Raw genomic sequence first — 26337 nt, 5'->3', positions numbered from 1 at the left:
TTCTTCTTCATCCTCTTGTACATGAAACAAGGAATATACTACTTCCTTGCTCTTTTGATTGCACTCCTTTGAGGATGAAGCTTCCTCTTGGAATTCTTCTTCGGAAGTTGAGCATCTCTCAACTTCGGAGTCCTCCTCTTGATCTTGATCCATTGAGTCGCCCTCTTTGGATTCCTCTTGATTCGGTACAGTGGAGGGGATCTCATGGATTAATGCCAACTTGCTCCAAAGCTCCTTGGCATCCTTGAATTCTCCAACTTGAGCCAAAATATTGCTTGGCAATAAGTTGACCAAAAGCTTGGTCACTTTATCGTTTGCCTTGCTCCTTTGAACTTGCTCTTGGCTCCATTTGCTTTTCTTGAGAGGCTTGCCCTTGGAGTTTGTTGGAGCTTCAAAACCTTCCATGAGAGCAAACCATTGCTCTATCTCCATCATAAAATAATTTTCGATTCTTGATCTCCAAGAATCGAAGCTTGTGGATGTGTATGGTGGAGCCACCCTTGTGTCAAATCCAAGTCCATCTTGGAATTGCATCTTGAAGTTGAGCCTTTTGATTTCTTTGACTTTGATGAATTTGCTCCAACTTCTTCGCCCTCTAGCTTTTCTTGTTATGCTTGACCCTTCCGGCGATGATTCCGGTGAAGAGCGGTCTCGCTCTGATACCACTTGTTAGGACCAAAAGTAGCTAGAGGGGGGGTGAATAGCTCGTCATGTGCTCGGTGTTCGGCGTTGCTTGTTCCTTCGTAGATGTGCAGCGGAAAATACAGAAACAAATCACACAACGCTAACACGGTTGGTTTACTTGGTATCCACCTCACAAGAGGTGACTAGTCCAAGGATCCACACCAACACACACACCCTCCACTAATGAAACTCTCCTTTATGGTAACTACCAAGGGCGGAGAAGCCCTACAAGACTCAATACAAGAAGAAGAAAGGGTAGTAAAGAAATACAAGCTTACAAGCTTACAATGAGTGCACAAACCCTAATCCTAGTTTCTTCTTCTTGCTTTGATCCGCCTCTTGACTTGGAAGAGCCTCCAAGAACCTTCAAGAACTAGCGATCTCGAGCTTGAGAAGAGCTGTGAAGGAGCTGGTGAAGATCTGAAATGAATCGGTAAAGAACTGCCGAAGATAACGCTCGCCTGCGGCTCAAATACGACTCAACGGTCGGATCCCGATCGATTCGATTTTTTCCAATCGATCGGGGAGGCTTTGGATCGATCCACGGATCGATCCAGAGCGCCTCTGTGCTCTGGAAAAGTGCCTGGATCGATCCACGGATCGATCCAGCGCTTATCGCGTGAAGCAGCAGCGTCCCAATCGATCCACTGATCGATTGAGACCTCTGGATCGATCCACTGATCGATCCAGAAGCTTTCTGTTCGCTGGGAAAGGTCTGGATCGATCCACTGATCGATCCAGAGCCCGGATCGATCCACTGATCGATCCAGCACTTGGTTTTTGCCCAAAACCAAGTCCCAAACCTCCCAAACCAACATCCGGTCAACCTTAACCTGTTGGTACGTCATGCCTAGCATCTAGTCACTCCCTTGACCTGCTAGGACTCTCTCACCAAGTGTCCGGTCAATCCCTTTGACCCACTTGGACTTTTCTTTCATGCCAAGTATCCGGTCATTCTCTTGACCTACTTGGACTTTTCTTTCATGCCAAGTATCCGGTCACTCTCTTGACCTACTTGGACTTTTCTTTCATGCCAAGTATCCGGTCACTCTCTTGACCTACTTGGACTTTTACCTAGCTTCACTCACTAGGGTTTTCAATCTGCCTAGCTTCACTCACTAGGACTTTCACCTGGCTTCACTCACCAGGATTTCCATACTGCCTAGCTTCACTCACTAGGACTTTCACCTGGCTTCACTCACCAGGATTTCCATCTGCCTAGCTTCACTCACTAGGACTTTCACCTGGCTTCACTCACCAGGGTTTCCTTCCAGTCAGGTATACCTACTTGACTCTTCTTCATTCACACTGATCAGTCCCTGATCAGAATCTCCCCATATGAACAACTACACCTGCATTGTCCATGTGTCTACATGTATTGTCAAACATCGAAACTATGACCAAGACTCAAGCTTGGTCAAACCAGTCTATGACCAAGACTCAAGCTTGGTCAAACCAGTCAACCTTGACCTAAGGGATATTGCACCAACAGTCTGAACCTAGAGGCGACTGTGGGAGCCCACCCATTGGACATCTAGTCCCATGAAAGCTATAGTAAAACTATATATACTAATTAAATGCTTCTATTGCATTAGACTAAACTATTAAAATGCCTAAATCGCATTTTAATTGTGCTGAACATACTATCGAGCACTTGGTGTGTGCTGTTGCACACCCTATGTGCCCAAAAATCTATAACCTATTAAACTAAGGCATACAATCAAACGAGAGCTACTTATACTGCAGGTGAGGGGTTTCTTACCTCTTGTGTGAAGATTCTTACAAATCTAAGCGCTAGGTTTTCCGAAAGAACGCTCTTCTCGACGAAACGCTCGCGTCCACGTGTTCTTCTCGCGGAGGGGAAACGTTCTCGTGTTGGAGTCGTCGTCGGAAAGTGATCCGAGAGCCCTTGGGGGCTTGAGCACCGAGAGAGAGGGAGAGGGAAAGGGGCGTCGGCGGTGAGGGTTGGAGAGGGGAAGAAGTTGCCGAACCAAACAAAATAACCAAACCCCACTTAATTTTTCTATTTATATTAAGTGGTTTATTTAACCAACTCTAATATAAATTTAGCTAATTCCCTTTTCTTTCAGCACACCCCTGCTGAGGCCTCCTGGCTAGCCGGATTTCACTAAAGTCCCGGTTCGGTCCAAGGTCGCGGGTTCAATTCCCCGCGTGAGCTATTTACGGCGCTAATTATTTTTGCTACTTACGCTTTTCGGAAAAATTCCGAAAAATATTCTAAAATTCCAGAAAAATCGTAGAATATTTCTAATATAGTTTTGAGAATTTTCGAGCATTACAATCCCCCATACCTTATAAAAGTTTGTCCTCGAACTTAGAACAACTCTGGGTACTTCTGTCTCATGCTGGCTTCTGTCTCCCATGTTGCCTCTTCTGCTGTGTGACTGTGCCAAATGACTTTGACTAATGGTACTTCCTTGTTCCGCAATTTCTTAACTGCTCGGTCTATTATCTGAATAGGCCTACTGTCATAGCTGAGGTCTTCGCGGATCTGTACCGACTGGGGCTCAATCACCTAGGTGGCATCTGGGATATGCTTCTTCAGCATAGAGACATGGAATACATTATGGACAGCTGACATTTCCTGGGGTAGCTCCAGCTCATATGCTACCTTGCCCACTTTTCTGCTGATAAGGTATGGTCCCACATATCTGGGACATAGCTTGCCCTTCTTCCCAAAACGCATTACTCCCTTCATGGTGTAACGCCCGCCCTCCCTGCTAACCCTAAGGGACGGGGCTACGATACTCTACGTACGTACTACAGCGGAAGACTTAAAATTTATTTTTCTTAACTTAATTAAAACCGAACTACACTAACATGGTTTCATAACATGATAACGAAATAAATAAAAACTTAGTATCAAGTCACTCATATTGTATTACATTTCACAAAACCAAAGCATAGTTCTTAAAGGTTTTAAAGCAGGTTCTTAATTAGTTGCCTAGCCACCGCCACACACATCTTTGTTGCCCCTCCTGCTGCTCCTTTAACTCATCCAGCTTTTTCCTTTATCTGTGGTACAAGGAAAGTAAGCTATGAGCACTCATGGCTCAGTAAGTTCCTTTCCTACTCACTAAAGCCAACAATCAGCACATAATCAAGAATGTATCAACAAGTCATAATCTCAGCTAATCATGGCATAACATAGCATTCTATTCAAGCTTATCATGCATCATAATATAATCACAACTAGTCATGGCATATCAAACATCATCATGGCCGAAACATATACATAGTGCATTGCATAAAACATAGCTAGACATAGCATAACAAACAAGTATCATGGTATATCAAAGCATGGCCGAAACATGTATATCAAAGCATCATAACTATGGCCGAATATGTACATCAAGGCATCATCAAATCCATGGCCGAAATCTATATATATCAAGCATCAACATATCCATGGCCGAAACATGTCTATAAGGTATAGCATGAACATAACATAAACATACCTTATCATGGCATATCATAATCAAGAGCATAGCATGAAACATAGCATAATCAAAAGGTGTATGCAATATGATTTTGGAAAACATGTATCCGAAAAACATGTGTATGTCTCATGATCTTTAAAACCATTCTCTTTTATATGTATATATACTTGAAAATAATCTCAACATAAGGGGGATCCCGGCTATGTACCACTTACATATTGCGCGCAACCTTGTAGGTCCAAGGTAGCAAGTCTTGAACCCTACGAGGCAAACATACTAGGCCCTTAGTCCTAGGGGCACTTAGGAGCCCATCCCTAACGAGGTCCTTAGTCCCCGGGGCGCTTATGGAGCCCACCCTTGGTACAAGCCACTCACACATAAAGTAAAGTACATGTCATACATATCATGTATCATAAAAGCATGCATCACTTAGGCACACATCATAAAAGTATGCATCACTTAGGCATACATCATGTCATAAAAGTATGCATCACTTAGGCATACATCATGTCATAAAGGTATGCATCACTTAGGCATACATCATCTCATAAAGGTATGCATCACTTAGGCATACATCATGTCATAACAATATGCATCACTTAGGCATAGATCATAAAAATATGCATATCTTAAGCATAAAGCATATCATCAAGCATGCATATTTTATCCACATAGCTTATCATAAAAGCATGCATATTTTAAGCACAAAGCATATCATATCATAAAAGCATGCATATTAAGCATAAGGGTGTATCTTGTGATTATCCTATCATAGGAAACATGGTATCATATTTATCTTGGTTCTAAGCTTCCTAAACCCGTGTGGTCGAAACCCCTTTAGAGCTCAATTTAGGCTAAACACAACATCCAAGCATGTGGTACCTAAATTATCATCATAACATTTTCATAGGAAGCATTATAAACATGATTAACTTAGTTTCTAAGTTCTTCAAGTCCCTAATTTCATGTGGCCGAAACCTTAAGGTGTGAAACAAGGTTCCATATGACATAAAAACATAGACAACTTGAAATCATATTTATAACATTTTTACCAAGAAATAAGGTAAACACATTTGACATATTTGAATTAGTTCCTAAGTTCTTTAAGCCCTTAACATATATCATGGCCGAAATTTAACAAGTTCTCATTAGGGCTACAAACAAGCATACAAGCATGTGAACTTGGACTAACATTATGTATAAATTCATACAAAGCATCATACAATAGTTATGGCCGAAACATACCCTAGCATCATTTTAGGTCATAAAACAACATATAGCAATTGAACCTTGGCTTTCTACTTATCACATTTCATGTAGGGTGACATGAGCATATTTAATTTAAGTCCTAGGGTCCCTAGGGTGTCTAACCCTCCATGGCCGAGACTTACAATAGTCCTTTTAGATCATGGAAAAATTATACAAGCATGTGACACAATCAATAGGTTATCATATTTTCATAAGAAGCATTTTAACACCTTTGGTTTAAATTCTAAGGCCTCTAGGTCATTTAAACCCTACTTGGCCGAAACTCATCAGTGCTTAAACTTGCTTCAATAACATAAAAAACATGTGAAGTCATACGAGTTTCATAGCATGTGTAAAGACAAGCCTAATGAGTATACATATGAATTGTGTCTTAGGCTTTCTAAGTTTCTTTTTCTCTTTTTCTTTTATTTTTTCCCCATGGCCGAAACCTACCATTCTTTAGCTAGGTTTTTAAGTGGACTAAAGCATGAAAAAATCTAAGTAAGTTTCATGGCAAAAGTTACTACGAAACATATATACAAATTGGTTCATGAGTAAACTAGGACCCCTTGTGGTCATACATGATATATGTTATGCTACTAATTTTTCTACACCCTAATTAAGCATGAGGGCATAAAACAACTTTCATATCTAAACAGCACAGAGGTCTTGAGCATTTTAAATTTTTGTTTAAGCTTTCTAAGCTATCCATCTCATCATGGCCGAAAAACCCTAAGAAGGAGTTCATGAAATTCTAGCAATATTCAAGCATACAAGTCCTTTAAGATCTTTGTATTCTATAGCATGAGCATGGTTATTTAAATTTAAAGGCCTTCCTAATCCTAAACCCTTCCTTGGCCGAAACATATGAGTGGGTTTTCATTTAGTTTCAAATATCTTCTAAGGAAGAAAAACCAATACATAATCCTTAATATTTCATAGGGAGAACCTTGTACTAGTTGGGTAAAACAATAAATTTCCCTATCCTCTTAAGAATATTTTTGGCCGAAATTCTAGGGTTCAGTACTCCTCTGATCAAGCATCATATAGGTATAAAAGCATGAAGAAGAACCCCTCTACATAGCATAGAAAAATCTATCATATAGTGAAGACTAGTTAAACATCATTAGATTTTGAAAGCTCTTCTTGGCCGAATTTTCTCAAACTTGTTTCTAGGTTTTAAAATCCTCATAAAATCTGAAAAGTACATAAAATGCCTTGTACCACAGGTGAGGGGAAGCTTACATCCTTTTCGCTTGTGGATCTAAGGTATGGTGAAGAAGAAATAGTCTCTTCTTCTAGTTCCTTTCCCTTGATTCCTTTGCTAAGTCCTCCTTGTATCTTAGGCTTTCTTAGGGACAAACTTGGCTTTGGGGCCGAAGATGGAGGAGAGGGAACTGTGGTGTTCTCGGTGAGGGAGAGGATGAGTGAAAGAAAATGAGAGAAAAATAATTTTCTCTTTTCTTGCTCCCTTTTATGTTAAGGGGAAAGAGGTAGCAAACTTGATTTTTGCTTTCCTTCTCCCTTAGCCTTTTTCTCTATTTTTATTTTATTTATCTTATTTTTCCATTTATTCTCACCATTCATGATAAAATAAGGGGGAATGAATCCCCTTAACTCCTCTTTAAAATTTCGGCAAGATCAAAGAGGAAGAGGGAGAGAAAGGGAGGAAGGCAAGTTGCCTTTCTCTTGCTCTTTTCTTGTTTTCTTTTGTCTATCTTTTATTCTCACCTTTATCATGAGTTTCCCTCCTTTGCTATCAATATCTTCTCTCTATCCCAATTGGTTTCTACTAATTAATTCTATGAATTATAATATAAGAGGTTCAAGGTTCAATCCTTGACCATCTCTTCTTTTTATTTCATTTTATTTCTTTTTACTTCAACTCACTTCTTATTATTTTTCTAAGGAAAATTCATCATTCTCCTATTTATTCTTAAAAGCTTAGTGGGTGTTACAGTACCCCGTACCTCATAAAAAGTTCATCCTCGAACTTTAAAATAGCTCTGAGTACTTTTGTTTCATATCGTCCTCGCGTTCCCAAGTGGCTTCTTCGAATCGTTGATTCTGCCACAGGACCTTTACTAAGGGTATTTCTTTGTTCCTTAACCTCTTGATTTCTCGATCCAGAATCTGGATGGGTTTACTTTCGTAACTCAGGTCTTCCTGTACTTGTACCGACTGAGGCTCAATCACTTGATCTGTGCTGGGAGTACATTTCTTGAGCATCGATACATGGAACACGTTGTGAATGGCCGCCATGTCTGAAGGTAGTTCTAGTCTGTATGCGACTTGGCCCACTCTTTCTAAAATCCGGTATGGTCCTACGTATCGTGGGCTTAACTTGCTCCTCCTTCCGAACCTCGTTATCCCTTTCATGGGGGATACTTTAAGGAATACCAAGTCTCCGATGTTGAATTCTAGCGGTCTGCGCCGTTTATCGGCATAATTCTTCTGCCGACTCTGAGCAGTTTCTATTCGTTGACGGATCTTTTGTATAGCTCGGGTGGTGTCATCAATAAGTTTCATTCGGAACCCCATTTCCTTCTTTTCACCACTTTCATACCAGTATATAGGAGACCTACACTTCCTCCCATATAGAGCTTCATAAGGTGTCATTCCAATAGTAGCTTGGTAGCTATTATTGTAGGCGAATTCTGCCAGGTATAAATATCGGCACCAGCTCCCCTTGAAGTCCAGGGCACAAGCTCTTAACATATCCTCCAATATTTGATTTACTCTTTCAGTCTGCCCATCAGTCTGTGGGTGGAATGTTGTGCTAAACAACAACTTTGTGCCGAGGGCCTTCTGAACGCACTCCCAAAAGTGCAAGACAAAACGTCCGTCTCTATCAGAAATAATGGTCTTAGGGATTCCATGTAATCTGACGATTTCCTTAACATATAGTTGAGCTAGTTGTTCAGTTGAATAAGTCATCTTGATCGCCAAAAAGTGTGCAGACTTTGTCAATCTGTCCACGATCACCCATATAGCATCATACCCGTTTGTTGTCTTGGGTAGACCTGAAATGAAATCCATGGAGATTTCTTCCCATTTCCATTCTGGAATTTGGACAGGTTGTAATAATCCGCCGGGTCTCTGGTGTTCAGCTTTTACCCTTTGGCACGTCAGACAAGTACTGACGTACTGAGCCACTTCTCTTTTCATACCGGACCACCAAAATTTCTTTTTCAGGTCCTGGTACATTTTAGTGGAACCCGGGTGCATTGCATAAGGCGTTGTATGAGCTTCTTTCAGTATCTTCTTTCGCAACTCTGGATCCTCTGGAATACATAGTCGATCCCTGAGGTATAATATTCCATCGTCTGCGATACGGAACCCGTCATTCTTTCCTTCTGCGGTCTCTTGTTTAATTCTTTGAAGGCTCGGGTCCCTGGTTTGTTTCTCTAACATGTTCTCGAATAACGTTGGTGTTATGGTGAGGGTAGAGAGTCGTCCGGACATGGTTTCAACTAATGGATAAGAAACGTGTTTCAGTTTCTCGATGGATTCCCTCTTCAATTTGTTTTCAGCATTGAATAAAAATTCTAGCATACTGACTGAAATTAAATAACTGACCTGTGACAACCGTAGAGGCGTTCGCCACGTCATCCTGAGCAAGCGAGTAAACTCTGGCATTGGTCATAGTGGGAGGGGCCTCCAATCTTCCTTGGCTAATTGAAGTCCCTTCTATGGCAGCTTGCATCTGGTGAAGTTGTGCGGGGGCACTCCTGTTCTGGAAGTTCTGTGAAGGTAGTGCCTGAGACTGAGTAGGGCAATTTCTCGCCAAATGACCTTCCCTTCTGCAGTTGTAGCACTTTTTGGTGCTCAGAAGACATATACCAGAATGCATCTTTCCACATGTGGCACACTGAGGGTACTTGGTCTGCTTATTGGCTGGACCACCTTTTGTTTTATTCCACTGCTTCCTCTTTCCACTTGAGTTTCCTTTCCAGTCAGTTCTGGTACTGTGCGATTTTTGTCCTCCGGTCAGTGCTTGGTTCTTGCCCTTATTCATTGCTTCCTGATAGTGCTCGGTAATCAGGGCGCTGCTGACCAGCTCCTCTGCAGTCTGCGGTCTATTAACTCCGCCGGCTACGTTCAAAGCTATCTCGGGTCAGAGCATCTTTAACATTAACCGGACCCTTTCTTTTTCAGTTCGGACCAGTTCTGGGCACAATCGAGCTAGGCGGTTGAACCTCTTGACGGCTTCATTGACTGACAGATCACCTTGCCGGAACTCAGTGAACTCGTCATAGTGCTTGTTGGTCACTTGCATATGGAAAAATTCCTCTAAGAACTCTGTCTCAAAATCTGCCCACTGCATTTGGTTTATTTCCCTTTTCGCCTTTACTCTGTCCCACCACATCCGGGCATCTCCGGTAAGACAGAACGACGCGCACTTGACCTTCTCGTGTTCAGGCCAATCCAATAGTTCCATTATGTTCTCCACGGTTTTGAGCCAGGCTTGCGCATCCCATGGTTCACAGTTTCCCGAGAATGCTTCCGGCTTAAGCCTTTGCCACTGAATCAGATAGGCCTCTTGTCGGACCATCGGAGTAGGGGCTGCCGGGGGCACTGGTGCGGCTGTAGGTATAACAGGTAGTGGATTCACCGGTGGGGTAACTGGGTTGCCTTGCTGACCCATTAAGGTAGTGATCAGCTGTTGTTGTTCTGCGATCTGATGCTGGAGGTCTGCGACTACCTGCGTCAGATCTGGTGGAGTCACTGTTCCTCCGGTTCGGGCATTGCGTGTCCTAACCATGTTTATCTAAAAGAAATAGACTAGTGTAAGTGGTTATCGATTTTAGCCATCCTAACGTACTGGTTTGTTCCTATCTATTTGTTATGGTATTATTTCTAACCTACCAATATGTACTCCTAATCTAATTTATAACTAAAAGCATAGAATAAAGCATCAAATATAAGCAAGTAAAACATGAATCTAAAGCATAAACAACATAAGGAAAAATAAGGAATATAATGACAAACAATGTAACATAAGGAAATAAAGCATAAGCAATGTAGTAAAGAAATAAAACATAGGCAATATAACAAGAAAGAAAAAATAAAGCATAAGTTATATAACATGAAACTAAACATAAGCATATGACAAGAAAATTAAACTTAAGCATATAACAAGTAAATTTAGCATACACATTCTTACTTGGAGCGGCAGGTAGGAGGCTTGATGTGTGTGTGGTGAGCTGGCAATAACTTGGCTCTGATACCAACCTGTAACACCCGCCCTCCCTGCTAACCCTAAGGGACGGGGCTACGATACTCTACGTACGTACTACAGCGGAAGACTTAAAATTTATTTTTCTTAACTTAATTAAAACCGAACTACACTAACATGGTTTCATAACATGATAACGAAATAAATAAAAACTTAGTATCAAGTCACTCATATTGTATTACATTTCACAAAACCAAAGCATAGTTCTTAAAGGTTTTAAAGCAGGTTCTTAATTAGTTGCCTAGCCACCGCCACACACATCTTTGTTGCCCCTCCTGCTGCTCCTTTAACTCATCCAGCTTTTTCCTTTATCTGTGGTACAAGGAAAGTAAGCTATGAGCACTCATGGCTCAGTAAGTTCCTTTCCTACTCACTAAAGCCAACAATCAGCACATAATCAAGAATGTATCAACAAGTCATAATCTCAGCTAATCATGGCATAACATAGCATTCTATTCAAGCTTATCATGCATCATAATATAATCACAACTAGTCATGGCATATCAAACATCATCATGGCCGAAACATATACATAGTGCATTTCTTAAAACATAGCTAGACATAGCATAACAAACAAGTATCATGGTATATCAAAGCATGGCCGAAACATGTATATCAAAGCATCATAACTATGGCCGAATATGTACATCAAGGCATCATCAAATCCATGGCCGAAATCTATATATATCAAGCATCAACATATCCATGGCCGAAACATGTCTATAAGGTATAGCATGAACATAACATAAACATACCTTATCATGGCATATCATAATCAAGAGCATAGCATGAAACATAGCATAATCAAAAGGTGTATGCAATATGATTTTGGAAAACATGTATCCGAAAAACATGTGTATGTCTCATGATCTTTAAAACCATTCTCTTTTATATGTATATATACTTGAAAATAATCTCAACATAAGGGGGATCCCGGCTATGTACCACTTACATATTGCGCGCAACCTTGTAGGTCCAAGGTAGCAAGTCTTGAACCCTACGAGGCAAACATACTAGGCCCTTAGTCCTAGGGGCACTTAGGAGCCCATCCCTAACGAGGTCCTTAGTCCCCGGGGCGCTTATGGAGCCCACCCTTGGTACAAGCCACTCACACATAAAGTAAAGTACATGTCATACATATCATGTATCATAAATGTTAGGATCCTTCGTACGGAGACTAGAGAGGGGGGAGTGAATAGCCGACCCCAAATCGTCGTTTCTTTCTACAAAACGTGTTAGCGCAGTTGAAAATAAACACAGAAACGAAAGGGAAAGAAGACAAACCTCAAACAAACCGATGTAACGAGGTTCGGAGATAAACTCCTACTCCTCGGCGTGTCCGTAAGGTGGACGAAGCCTATCAATCCGTCGGTGGATGAGTCCTCGGAGAACCGGCTAATAGATGCTCCTTGTGGGTGGAGAAACCTCGCCACAATACTTGTAACAACAAGAAAGTAGTACAAGGAAAGCAAGAAGCGAATACAAACAACAATATGAATGCAACACTCGCTTGCCTTCTTTGTCGACCGGAGGCGATGAAGCAGCAACTTCACAACCCAACCGCAGGATCGGAACCGGAAGCTCACGCGAAGCTTGAGCGAGCTCAACAAAGCTCAACCTCGAGCACAGGAGCGAAGCTTCAATCCTAGGAAGAAGAAGCGTAGTAACCAATGTAGAAGCTCTCACCTCCTTTTATACTGCGGAGAAAGAAGCAGAAGAAATCTAGCCGTTGCGTCGCAATGGCTAGTGCCTGATCGGTCGTGGACCGATCAGAACCCATCGATCGGTCCACGATCGATCAGAACTCGATCGGTCCGGGACCGATCAGGCCGATCGGTCCCCGCACCGATCAGCCCCTCTGCGCCTCGCTCTGCTTCGATCGACTCGATCGGTCACCGGACCGATCAGTTATTACACAAGACGCTATCGATGTGTTAACGATCGTCACCGCACCGATCAGAATATTCACGGTATCACTGGATCGATCACCAGATCAATCCAGCTCATGGTTTTCGCCCAAACCAAGTCCAAACCAACATCCGATCAATCTTGACCTGTTGGTACATTGCGCCTAGCATCTAGTCACTCCCTTGACCTGCTAGGACTCCCCGCTAAGTGTCAGGTCAATCCCTTTGACCCACTTAGACTTTTTTTCTCCGTACCAAGTATCCGGTCAATCCTATGACCTACTTGGACTTCCCATCACCAGATGTCCGATCACCCTTGATCCATCTGGATTTTCCCTTGCCCGGCTTCACTCACCAGGACTTTCACCTAGCTTCACTCACTAGGGTTTTCACCTGGCTTCACTCACCAGGATTTCCAATCTGCCTGGCTTCACTCACCAGGATTTCCCAACTGTCTGGCTTCACTCACCAGGACTTTTCCAACTGCCTGGCTTCACTCACCAGGACTTTCCCGTCTGCCTGGCTTCACTCACCAGGACTTCCCACATCCGGTCCAGAGAACGAGCTCCCGAGCCCTCTCTGACACCAGTCCGGAGAACGAGCTTCCGAGCCCTCTCCGACTTCCCATGTGCCAAGCTTCCATACTTGGACTTCTCCGTGCCAAGTCTCCATACTTGGACTTTTCCCGTGCCAAGTCTCCATACTTGGACTTTTCCCATGCCAAGCTCCCTGCTTGGACTTTTCCGAGTCAGGTCAACTCACCTTGGGTCAACCAGGTCAACCTTGACCGCGGGTTGCACCCACACTCTCCCAAACTTGTATCCTTGTCAAACATCAAGGTACAAACATTGTCAAACATAACTCGTCAAACATCAAAACACAACTCGAGTCAAGTCAACTCGAGTCTGGTCAACCAGGTCAACCTTGACCTAAGGTTGCACCAACAATCTCCCCCTTTTTGATGTTTGACAAAACTCATAATCAAACCCATAATCAAGTTAGGTTAACTCGATAACCTAACTTAGATTTTCTAATGTTCTTCCTTGAACATTCTCCCCAAACCTACATCTCTCCCCCTTTTTGACACACATCAAAAAGAGGGAATCAAGGTCAAGAGTTTCTTCCCAATGAAAGTATCATACCTTTCATTGAAACCCTTAATTTCCCCCTTGATACTAAACTCAACACTTCAACTTAGTGACAATTCCATATCACTAATCCTCAAAAGTCTTAAGGAGTAAAAACTCCCCCTTGACTAATAGGTAAAACTCTCCCTAAAGGCCAACTCCCCCTTGACCATTGCACCAACAATGTCTTGGAGAGTTTCAATCCTTTAGAGATCCGAAACTCAACTCCCAAAAACTTGAAATTTCAGACACCTGCTGAAAATCAGAAATTCGGCACGCACTGATCGGTCCCCAGACCGATCAGGAACCCCTTGGATCGATTCCCAAATCGATCCTCGCTTTCTGGATCATCACTGATCGGTCACTAGACCGATCAGGACTTCTCTGGATCGGTCCGGTGACCGATCCAGCCTCTGAAATCAGAGATTTCTGATTTTCTCCCCGGGAGAAATTCAGAAACTCACAGAAAATTACAGAAAATTCCAAAAATCGTAAAATTTTGAGGATACATTCCTCATACCATATACTATCATGGAAAAATAATTTTAGATGAAAATAACTTCCATTTTCAAATCTTGATACAAAGTTCAAAAACTTTTGAAATAGTTCAAAGTTTAACTCATCTTTGTATCATCTTGCTCAATGATGAATGCTATCACTAGAAAAGCTTCATCAAGGTTTTTAAAATGATTTTAAACCCTTTAATTTAGGACCATAATCTTTGGGCTATATGTACATGACTTGTACATAAGCTTTCCCTATGATCCCCAATCTCTTGAATTAGGCTCATCTAGGTACAAGAAATGTACCTTGATCCTAACTCATGATCCTAAAATCTCACACACATCTAAAGTGTATCAAACACATCCAAGTCAATTTTGATGTGAGATATGGGTTTAGGTTATCTTAGGCTAAGTTCTCATGCATTTTCTAAACACCAATTTGATCTCAATATCAAATTGTGTTTTTATCCTTAAATCAATTTCATTGATTATTAATGCAAGAGATGATGACATGGCATAAGATGATGTCATAAATAGAAGCATGTTCCAATTTCATGATGTCATGGCATAAAGTATAAGACTTAAAATAAGCATGACATATAATTAGCCTAAGCATTATCATGACATTTCGAATGATAATAAGTTAAACATGATGTCATGGCATGGTATATGGAAAACAACCATAGTAAGTTAGCACAAATAAAATACCTAGATTACCTATCTAAGTATCCTTAACACCTTAGCTAACTTAAAATCTAAACCTAGATTGCTCAAAGTGCTTCAAGAAAATGCCCAAACCTAAGTTGGCATTCCTATTTTTCTTGATTAATTTATGCCACTTAACATTAAGTATATCCTCAAATATTGGCATATCTCATATTTCCTCAAGAATAGCACCTTTTTAATCAAGGCCTAGATTGTCTTAAATTCCTAAGAGAGTACCAAGACCCCAACTTGGTATTTCTCTAGGTTTTCCTAACTTGTGCCAATAAAGATTAAAGTTGATATAATTTTTTTTTTCAAATATGGCACAATTTACTTTTCAAGGAGTAAATGATAGATTCATTTCATTTTCAAAGATTCACAAAACCTTGAAAATGTTCCTTGAGTGTCAATTTCCTCAAAGTTGGGTTAACTACCCTTCTAATCGGAGTTGACACTCTCTAACCCATCTATGGGGTAGAGAAGATGCTCCTAGGAACCCAATACCTATTAGAGCTCATTGGGTTCACTAAATATTCACAAGGGATAACTTCCCTAGCAACCCTCCTAATGACCCTCCTAGGCTTTGAAGCCTTGGTCATTTGGGACTCATCAAGATCCACTCTAGGGGTGACTCCCCTTGTGACCTTGGTGATGGTCTTTCTAGCCCTAGGTCTTATTCCATAATCGAATGGAACATTGTGATAAGTGGGCTTGACCACTTGGGACTTAGGTTTGTGACCCAAACCTTTCTTGTCCTTGGGCTTTGAAATTTGACCCTTAGACCCTAGAGTTGACTTCTCTAAATTCTTTAGGGCCTTTTCTAGAGTGTCAAGTCTTGACCTCAAGACTTGATTTTCTTTCTCTAAAACCTCAAATTTTAATTTATCATTCTTTCTTGAGGTGTTCCTAGGCATATGTCTAGTTGTCTTGGGGTTTCTACCTAGGTTCTCCTTAGCCTTAGATGAGTTAATCCTAGGGTTGACATTTCTAGTATTATCCTTATCTAAGCTAACATGTTTAGCACCTAAGCACACATATGGTTTTCTATTGTTAACATGCTCATCATTATTTGCAATAGCAATAAAACTACTAGCATGTTTCTTATTTGAATTGCAATAATGTGCCTTAAAAGGTACCTTAGGGTTTGCCTTAGCTCCCCCTATCGATGTGCATCCCTTGTCCTTGTGAGGTTGCCTCCCCCTTGGACATTGACTCCGATAATGTCCCCTTCGCTTGCATTGGAAGCATACCACGTGCCCCTTGCCTTTGCGTGTCGGGACTCCGGCTCCCTTGACCTTTGGTGCCGGTGGAGTCTTCCTAACCCTCCTTGGACACTTACTCTTGTAGTGCCCAAATTCCCTACACTCAAAGCATATTATATGTAACTTATTTGAAATTACGATGCTTGAGTTACCTAGGGTTGAGGATGGATGAAGGCTCTTTTCCTCATCCCTTCCGGAGGTAGATGCTTCTTCTTGCTCCGATCTTGAAGAAGAGACCTCCTCCTCTTCTTCCTTAGACGTTGAGTGACTCTCAACTTCTAATTCGCTCCCTCCATGATGTGAGCTACTTGGCTCACTTGACTCCTCTTCATGGCTTGAAGTGGAGCTCTCCTCATGAAACTTGGCCAAGTTATTCCACAACTCCTTGGCGTTGTTGTAACCACCTATTCTACACAAAATGTCATTAGGTAAAGAAAATTCAATGATTTTCGTTACCTCATCATTGATGGTTGATTGGTGGATTTGCTCCTTGGTCCACTCCTTCCTCTCTAGGGTTTCTCCTTTCTTGTCCATCGGAGACTTGAAACCTAATTGAACACAACTCCAATTTTCAAGGTTAGTCATAAGAAAATACCTCATTCTTACCTTCCAATACGTGAAGTCGCAGCACTCGTAGAATGGTGGAAACGTGATGTCTTCTCCGAGTCGATCCATTCTCTAGCTTGTGCTCCCCCGGGTGTTAATCCGACGAAGAGCAACCTCGCTCTGATACCACTTGTTAGGATCCTTCGTACGGAGGCTAGAGAGGGGGGAGTGAATAGCCGACCCCAAATCGTCGTTTCTTTCTACAAAACGTGTTAGCGCTGCTGAAAATAAACACAGAAACGAAAGGGAAAGAAGACAAACCTCAAACAAACCGATGTAACGAGGTTCGGAGATAAACTCCTACTCCTCGGCGTGTCCGTAAGGTGGACGAAGCCTATCAATCCGTCGGTGGATGAGTCCCCGGAGAACCGGCTAATAGATGCTCCTTATGGGTGGAGAAACCTCGCCACAATACTTGTAACAACAAGAAAGTAGTACAAGGAAAGCAAGAAGCGAATACAAACAACAATATGAATGCAACACTCGCTTGCCTTCTCTGTCGACCGGAGGCGATGAAGCAGCAACTTCACAACCCAACTGCAGCAGCTGATCGACGACTGGAAGCTCACGCGAAGCTTCGGAAGCGAGCTCAACAAAGCTCAGAACCTCAGAGCACAGGAGCAGAAGCTTCAATCCTAGGAAGAAGAAGCAGTAGTAACCAATGTAGAAGCTCTCAGCCTCCTTTTATACCTGCGGAGAAAGAAGCACAGAAGAAATCTAGCCGTTGCGTCGCAACGGCTAGTGCCCTGATCGGTCTGTGGACCGATCAGGGAACCTACTGATCGGTCCACAGACCGATCAGGGAACTTCCTGATCGGTCCGGGGGACCGATCAGGCTTTGTGCTGATCGGTCCCCAGACCGATCAGCCCCTCTTGCGCCTCGCTCCTGTTCGGCTTCTGATCGACTCCTGATCGGTCACCAGACCGATCAGTTATCACACAGTATGCTACTGATGTGTTACTGATCAGAATATTGGCGGTATCACTGGATCGATCACCAGATCGATCCAGCTCATGGTTTTCGCCCAAACCAAGTCCAAACCAACATCCGGTCAATCTTGACCTGTTGGTACATTGCGCCTAGCATCCAGTCACTCCCTTGACCTGCTAGGACTCCCCGCTAAGTGTCAGGTCAATCCCTTTGACCCACTTAGACTTTTTTCTCCGTACCAAGTATCCGGTCAATCCTATGACCTACTTGGACTTCCCATCACCAGATGTCCGATCACCCTTGATCCATCTGGATTTTCCTTTGCCCGGCTTCACTCACCAGGACTTTCACCTAGCTTCACTCACTAGGGTTTTCACCTGGCTTCACTCACCAGGATTTCCAATCTGCCTGGCTTTACTCACCAGGATTTCCCAACTGTCTAGCTTCACTCACCAGGACTTTTCCAACTGCCTGGCTTCACTCACCAGGACTTTCCCATCTGCCTGGCTTCACTCACCAGGACTTCCCACATCCGGTCCAGAGAACGAGCTCCCGAGCCCTCTCTGACACTAGTCCGGAGAACGAGCTTCCGAGCCCTCTCCGACTTCCCATGTGCCAAGCTTCCATACTTGGACTTCTCCGTGCCAAGTCTCCATACTTGGACTTTTCCCGTGTCAATTCTCCATACTTGGACTTTTCCCGTGCCAAGCTCCCTGCTTGGACTTTTCCGAGTTAGGTCAACTCACCTTGGGTCAACCAGGTCAACCTTGACCGCGGGTTGCACCCACACTCTCCCAAACTTGTATCCTTGTCAAACATCAAGGTACAAACATTGTCAAACATAACTCGTCAAACATCAAAACACAACTCGAGTCAAGTCAACTCGAGTCTGGTCAACCAGGTCAACCTTGACCTAAGGTTGCACTAACAATAAAAGCATGCATCACTTAGGCACACATCATAAAAGTATGCATCACTTAGGCATACATCATGTCATAAAAGTATGCATCACTTAGGTATACATCATATCATAAAGGTATACATCACTTAGGCATACATCATGTCATAAAGGTATGCATCACTTAGGCATACATCATATCATAAAGGTATGCATCACTTAAGTATACATCATGTCATAACAATATGCATCACTTAGGCATAGATCATAAAAACATGCATATCTTAAGCATAAAGCATATCATCAAGCATGCATATTTTATCCACATAGCTTATCATAAAAGCATGCATATTTTAAGCACAAAGCATATCATATCATAAAAGCATGCATATTAAGCATAAGGGTGTATCTTGTGATTATCCTATCATAGGAAACATGGTATCATATTTATCTTGGTTCTAAGCTTCCTAAACCCGTGTGGTCGAAACCCCTTTAGAGCTCAATTTAGGCTAAACACAACATCCAAGCATGTGGTACCTAAATTATCATCATAACATTTTCATAGGAAGCATTATAAACATGATTAACTTAGTTTCTAAGTTCTTCAAGTCCCTAATTTCATGTGGCCGAAACCTTAAGGTGTGAAACAAGGTTCCATATGACATAAAAACATAGACAACTTGAAATCATATTTATAACATTTTTACCAAGAAATAAGGTAAACACATTTGACATATTTGAATTAGTTCCTAAGTTCTTTAAGCCCTTAACATATATCATGGCCAAAATTTAACAAGTTCTCATTAGGGCTACAAACAAGCATACAAGCATGTGAACTTGGACTAACATTATGTATAAATTCATACAAAGCATCATACAATAGTTATGGCCGAAACATACCCTAGCATCATTTTAGGTCATAAAACAACATATAGCAATTGAACCTTGGCTTTCTACTTATCACATTTCATGTAGGGTGACATGAGCATATTTAATTTAAGTCCTAGGGTCCCTAGGGTGTCTAACCCTCCATGGCCGAGACTTACAATAGTCCTTTTAGATCATGGAAAAATTATACAAGCATGTGACACAATCAATAGGTTATCATATTTTCATAAGAAGCATTTTAACACCTTTGGTTTAAATTCTAAGGCCTCTAGGTCATTTAAACCCTACTTGGCCGAAACTCATCAGTGCTTAAACTTGCTTCAATAACATAAAAAAAACATGTGAAGTCATACGAGTTTCATAGCATGTGTAAAGACAAGCCTAATGAGTATACATATGAATTGTGTCTTAGGCTTTCTAAGTTTCTTTTTCTCTTTTTCTTTTATTTTTTCCCCATGGCCGAAACCTACCATTCTTTAGCTAGGTTTTTAAGTGGACTAAAGCATGAAAAAATCTAAGTTTCATGGCAAAAGTTACTACGAAACATATATACAAATTGGTTCATGAGTAAACTAGGACCCCTTGTGGTCATACATGATATATGTTATGCTACTAATTTTTCTACACCCTAATTAAGCATGAGGGCATAAAACAACTTTCATATCTAAACATCACAGAGGTCTTGAGCATTTTAAAATTTTGTTTAAGCTTTCTAAGCTATCCATCTCATCATGGCCGAAAAACCCTAAGAAGGAGTTCATGAAATTCTAGCAATATTCAAGCATACAAATCCTTTAAGATCTTTGTATTCTATAGCATGAGCATGGTTATTTAAATTTAAAGGCCTTCCTAATCCTAAACCCTTCCTTGGCCGAAACATATGAGTGGGTTTTCTTTTAGTTTCAAATATCTTCTAAGGAAGAAAAACCAATACATAATCCTTAATATTTCATAGGGAGAACCTTGTACTAGTTGGGTAAAACAATAAATTTCCCTAGCCTCTTAAGAATATTTTTGGCCGAAATTCTAGGGTTTAGTACTCCTCTGATCAAGCATCATATAGGTATAAAATCATGAAGAAGAACCCCTCTACATAGCATAGAAAAATCTATCATATAGTGAAGACTAGTTAAACATCATTAGATTTTGAAAGCTCTTCTTGGCCGAATTTTCTCAAACTTGTTTCTAGGTTTTAAAATCCTCATAAAATCCGAAAGTACATAAAATGCCTTGTACCACAGGTGAGGGGAAGCTTACATCCTTTTCGCTTGTGGATCTAAGGTATGGTGAAGAAGAAATAGTCTCTTCTTCTAGTTCCTTTCCCTTGATTCCTTTGCTAAGTCCTCCTTGCATCTTAGGCTTTCTTAGGGACAAACTTGGCTTTGGGGCCGAAGATGGAGGATAGGGAACTGTGGTGTTCTCGGTGAGGGAGAGGATGAGTGAAAGAAAATGAGAGAAAAATAATTTTCTCTTTTCTTGCTCCCTTTTATGTTAAGGGGAAAGAGGTAGCAAACTTGATTTTTGCTTTCCTTCTCCCTTAGCCTTTTTCTCTATTTTTATTTTATTTATCTTATTTTTCCATTTATTCTCACCATTCATGATAAAATAAGGGGGAATGAATCCCCTTAACTCCTCTTTAAAATTTCGGCAAGATCAAAGAGGAAGAGGGAGAGAAAGGGAGGAAGGCAAGTTGCCTTTCTCTTGCTCTTTTCTTGTTTTCTTTTGGCTATCTTTTATTCTCACCTTTATCATGAGTTTCCCTCCTTTCCTATCAATATCTTCTCTCTATCCCAATTGGTTTCTACTAATTAATTCTATGAATTATAATATAAGAGGTTCAAGGTTCAATCCTTGACCATCACTTCTTTTTATTTCATTTTATTTCTTTTTACTTCAACTCACTTCTTATTATTTTTCTAAGGCAAATTCATCATTCTCCTATTTATTCTTAAAAGCTTAGTGGGTGTTACACATGGGAGCTACTCTAAGGAATACTGATTCCCAAACTGAGAACTCTAAAGGTCTGCGCCGTGTATCAGCATAGCTTTTCTGGCGGCTCTGAGCTGTCTCTATCCTCTGGCGGATCTGCTGTATAGCTATTGTGGTATCTGCGACTAGATCTGTCTGAAGCTCTAGTTCTTTCTGTTCACCACTCTCATACCAGCAGATTGGAGATCTACACCTCCGCCCATAGAGAGCCTCATAAGGTGTCATACCGATAGTGGCCTGATAGCTGTTGTTATATGCAAATTCTGCTAAACTCAGATATTTGCACCAACTTCCCTTGAAATCTAGGGCACATGCTCGGAGCATATCTTCGAGTACCTGATTTACCCGCTCCATCTGACCATCTGTCTGAGGATGGAAAGCTGTGCTAAATTTTAACTTCGTGCCCAAAGCTGACTGTACACACTCCCAGAAGTGTGATGTGAACCTACTGTCTCTGTCTGAGATAATGGTTCGTGGGACTCCATGCAGCCTGACGATCTCCTTGGGATACAACTGAGCTAGCTGCTCCATGGAATAGGATATTCTGATAGCTAGGAAGTGGGCTGATTTAGTCAATCTGTCGACTATCACCCAGATAGTGTCAAAACCATTTGTGGTTCTGGGTAATCCCACTATGAAATCCATAGAAATATCCTCCCACTTCCATTCTAGAATCTGAATAGGCTGCAAGACTCCTCCTGGTCTCTGGTGTCCTGCCTTAACCCTCTGACAGGTTAGGCAGGTGCTGACATATCGAGCGACGTCTCTCTTCATCCCAGGCCACCAAAAACATTTCTTCAAGTCCTGGTACATTTTGGTGGAGCCAGGATGCATCGCATAGGGAGTCTTGTGAGCCTCATCTAAAATCTTCCTCTTGAGTTCCTCCTGATCTGGAACACATAGTCTGTCACCAAAATACAATGCCCCACTATCTGATATTCTAAACTCTCCGCTTTCTGATTCTGCTAGACCTTGCTTGATTCTCTGAATTTCAGGATCCTGCTCCTGAGCTGTCTGGATGTCACCAAGCAAGGTAGACTCTAATGTCATAGTAGAGAGCTGTCCGACTATAAGTTCGAGACCGAAATCTGTGATCTCCTTCTGTAGGGGCGGTGACATGGCTACTAGGGATAATAGGGCAGCGCTGGACTTTCTGCTAAGTGTGTCTGCTACCCTATTTGCTTTTCCTGGGTGGTAGAGGATGTCTATATCGTAATCTTTGACCAGCTCTAACCATCTACGCTGTCGCATATTCAGATCCTTCTGAGTGAAGAAGTACTTCAGACTCTGATGATCTGTATACACTCTGCACTGAGCTCCATACAACTACTATCTCCAAATCTTGAGAGTGAACACTACTGCTGCAAGCTCAAGGTCATGAGTGGGGTAATTCCTCTCATAATCCTTGAGTTGTCTGGAGGCGTAGGCGATTACCTTACCATCTTGCATCAGCACTGCTCCTAGTCCCAACTTCGAGGCATCACTATATATATCAAATCTGTCTGTATTCTCTGGTAGAGTCAGAATAGGTGCATTGGTCAATCTCCTCTTCAGCTCGCTGAAACTATTCTCACAGTCCTCTGTCCACTGAAATTTTCTGTTCTTCCTGGTGAGAGCTGTCAGTGGGGAGGCTATCCTGGAGAAGTCCTCTACGAATTTCCTGTAGTAACCTGCTAATCCCAGAAAGCTTCTGATCTCGCTAGCATTCTTGGGTCTCTTCCAATTGCTCACAGCTTCTATCTTACTGGGGTCTACCATGATACCATCCTTTGAGATGATGTGACCCAGGAAGGACACCTGATCTAACCAAAATTCACATTTTGTGAACTTGGCGTACAACTGATTCTGCTGAAGGGTCTGCAATACTGTTCTCAGGTGCTCTGCGTGTTCTTCCTGAGTTCTGGGATAGATAAGAATGTCATCGATGAATACGATAACGAACTTATCTAAATATTCCCTGAATACCCTGTTCATGAGATCCATAAACGTAGCTGGAGCATTTGTCACGCCAAAGGGCATGACTACGAACTCATAATGTCTGTATCTGGTCCTGAATGTTGTCTTAGGTATATCCCCTTCCTTGACTTTCACCTGATGATAACCTGATCTGAGGTCTATCTTAGAGAACACTGCTGCTCCCTTTAGCTGATCGAACAGGTCATCTATTCTAGGAAGAGGATACCTGTTCTTGATCGTGACTTGGTTCAGTGCCCGGTAGTCTATGCACAGGCGCATGCTCCCGTCCTTCTTCTTCACGAACAATACAGGTGCTCCCCATGGTGAGTGACTAGGACGAATGAAGCCCTTGTCAAGCAGCTCCTGTAGTTGCTCATGAAGTTCCTTCAGTTCTGCCGGAGTCATGCGATAAGGCGCTTTGGAAATAGGATTTGTGCCGGGAATGAGCTCTATCTCAAATTCGATCTCCCTGTCTGGTGCTAGACCTGGTAACTCTTTAGGGAAGACCGCTGGGTAGTCACATACGACTTGGACCTCTGCTAGCTGTTGGTCATTGTCCTGTCTAGTATTGACTACGTGTGCTAAAAATCCCGTGCATCCTGAATCCATTAACCTCTGTGCCTTCATAGCTGAGAGAAACTTCTTAGCCTTTCTCTTGGGTTCTCCGACGAACTCGAACTGTGCTTCTGCTTCGGGTTGGAATATGACTTTCTGCTTACGGCATTCGATAGAGGCACCGTATTTGATCAAGAAATCCATCCCGAAGATGACATCGTAGTCAGTCATATTTAGCACTATCAAATCACAAAAGAGCTCTCTGGTTGCTATAATGACTGGCACTGCTCTGAGCCAGTGCGTGGATGCCATAATTTCTCCTGAAGGTAGGGTCGTCAGGAACTAACTACTGAGTACCTCTGGAGGTCTTGCTAACTTCTCAGCAAATGCCCTGTATATATATGAATGGGTTGCCCCAGTATCGAATAAAACAGTGGTACTTTGCTGTAAAATACCAATCTGACCTGTGACAACTGTCGAGGCATTTGCTACATCCTCTCTAGTGAGGGAGTAAATCCGTGCATTTGCCGTAGCTGGAGGGGCTTCTAATCTGCCCTGGCTGATGTGTGGACCTTCTAAAGCAGCCTGCATCTGGTGTAACTGAGCTGGCTGGCCTCCGTACTGAATCGACTGCGGTTGAGGAAGACTGGTCTTGTTTAGGCACTGCTTAGTCATGTGTCCCTCCTGTCCGCATTCGAAGCATCCTCGTGTGCCCTTACGACAAACTCCAGGATGGAATTTCCCACAAGTGGCACACTTTGGATAACTGGGCTGCTTACTAGCTGGTCCTCCTTTTGGGTAACCCCCTGGTTTGCGCTTGTTGTTGGAGTTCCCTTTCCAGTTAGAGCCATGGGAGCTGTGGCCCTGCTGTTTCTGAGTGCCTGAGCCTCCTTGACCTTTAACTTCTGAGAGGACTTGCCTCTGCTGCTTGATGCTATTCTGGTAATGCTCGGTGATTAGAGCGCTGCTCACTAGCTCTTCTGTGGTTTATGGCCTATGAATGCCACCAGCCACGTTCATTGCTATTTCTGGCCTCAGCATCTTGAGCATCAACCGAACTCGTTCTTTTTCTGTACTGATTAGCTCGGGACACAGACGAGCCAACCTGTTGAATTTCTTCACGGCTTCCTCCACTGAGAGGTTGCCCTGGCGAAACTCTGTGAACTCATCGTAGTGGCGGTTTGTGACCCGCATGTGAAAGAATTCCTCGAAAAATTCTTTCTCGAAGTCTGCCCATGTCATCTGGTTCACTGGGCGCTTCACTCTGATTCTCTCCCACCACATGCATGCATCTCCTGTCAGGCAGAAGGAGGCGCACTTCACCTTCTCGTGTTCTGGCAAGTCCAGAAGCTCCATCGTGCTTTCCAGTGTTTTGAACCAGGCCTGTGCATCCCATGGTTCACTGCTGCCTGAGAAGTTCTCTAGCTTGACTCTCTGCCACTGGATCAGATAGGCTTCTCTCTGTGTTCCTGCTGCTGGGGCTACTGGTGCTGCAGGCTGGACTGGTGGAACCTCTATAAATGCTGGGGTTGCTAGGTCAGGTTAAGGGGTGACTGTGGGGGTATTCTGCTGACTAGCCTTTAAGGTGGCTATTTCCTGTTGTTGTTCAGCTAGCTGCTGCTGTAACTGAGCCACTAGTGCTGTAAGGTCTGGGGGAGACACTGAATTGCCTGCCTCATGCTGGTGCTCGGTGGCGGCTGCCCTTCTAGCTGGGCGTCCTCGTGCCATTTCTAAAGACATAGAGGACATATATAACTAAAGCATTCATGTTTGTAGAATTTCTACTATCATGTTTAACTAGCTACTATAAACATGTTAAAGCTATCATATATAAGCATGCTCTAATTATCCATAAACATGAAAGAAAAACATAATTACAGTAGAGGTATTCTTACTTGGGAGTTGCAGGTTCAATGCTGATGTGTGTGTAGGAAGTATGGAATTTCTGCTCCGATACCACTCTGTAACGACCCACCTTCTACTGACTAGGCTGTAAGGCCGATCGTTACATTATGTTGTGCTATATTGCTATTGCGGAAAATCTGGATTGATTAAAATTTTACTAAACTGGTTACTGCAAAATCTGAACTTAACATTCTAGGTGTACCTAGGAGTTGTACACATGCTAGGAAAGATAACCTATGCCTCTCGGATATCCTACTAGCTGTGATCAGGCATTTCAATCGATCCATAAATCGATTGGGCTGTCGGATCGATCCAGTGATCGATCCAGCTTGATACTGGCACGGAGACAAACTCTGGATCGGTCGGCTGACCGATCCATAAGCTGAGATGCTTCTATATGCGGCTGGATCGGTCTATCGACCGATCTAGGAGCACACTGATCGGTCGGTAGACCGATCCAGTGGCTCACTGAT

The sequence above is a fragment of the Zingiber officinale genome, chromosome 1A (genome assembly GCF_018446385.1).
Source record: "Zingiber officinale cultivar Zhangliang chromosome 1A, Zo_v1.1, whole genome shotgun sequence".
Taxonomy (NCBI): domain Eukaryota; kingdom Viridiplantae; phylum Streptophyta; class Magnoliopsida; order Zingiberales; family Zingiberaceae; genus Zingiber; species Zingiber officinale.
The sequence above is the reverse complement of the archived record's forward strand: the minus strand, read 5'-3'. Positions refer to the sequence as shown.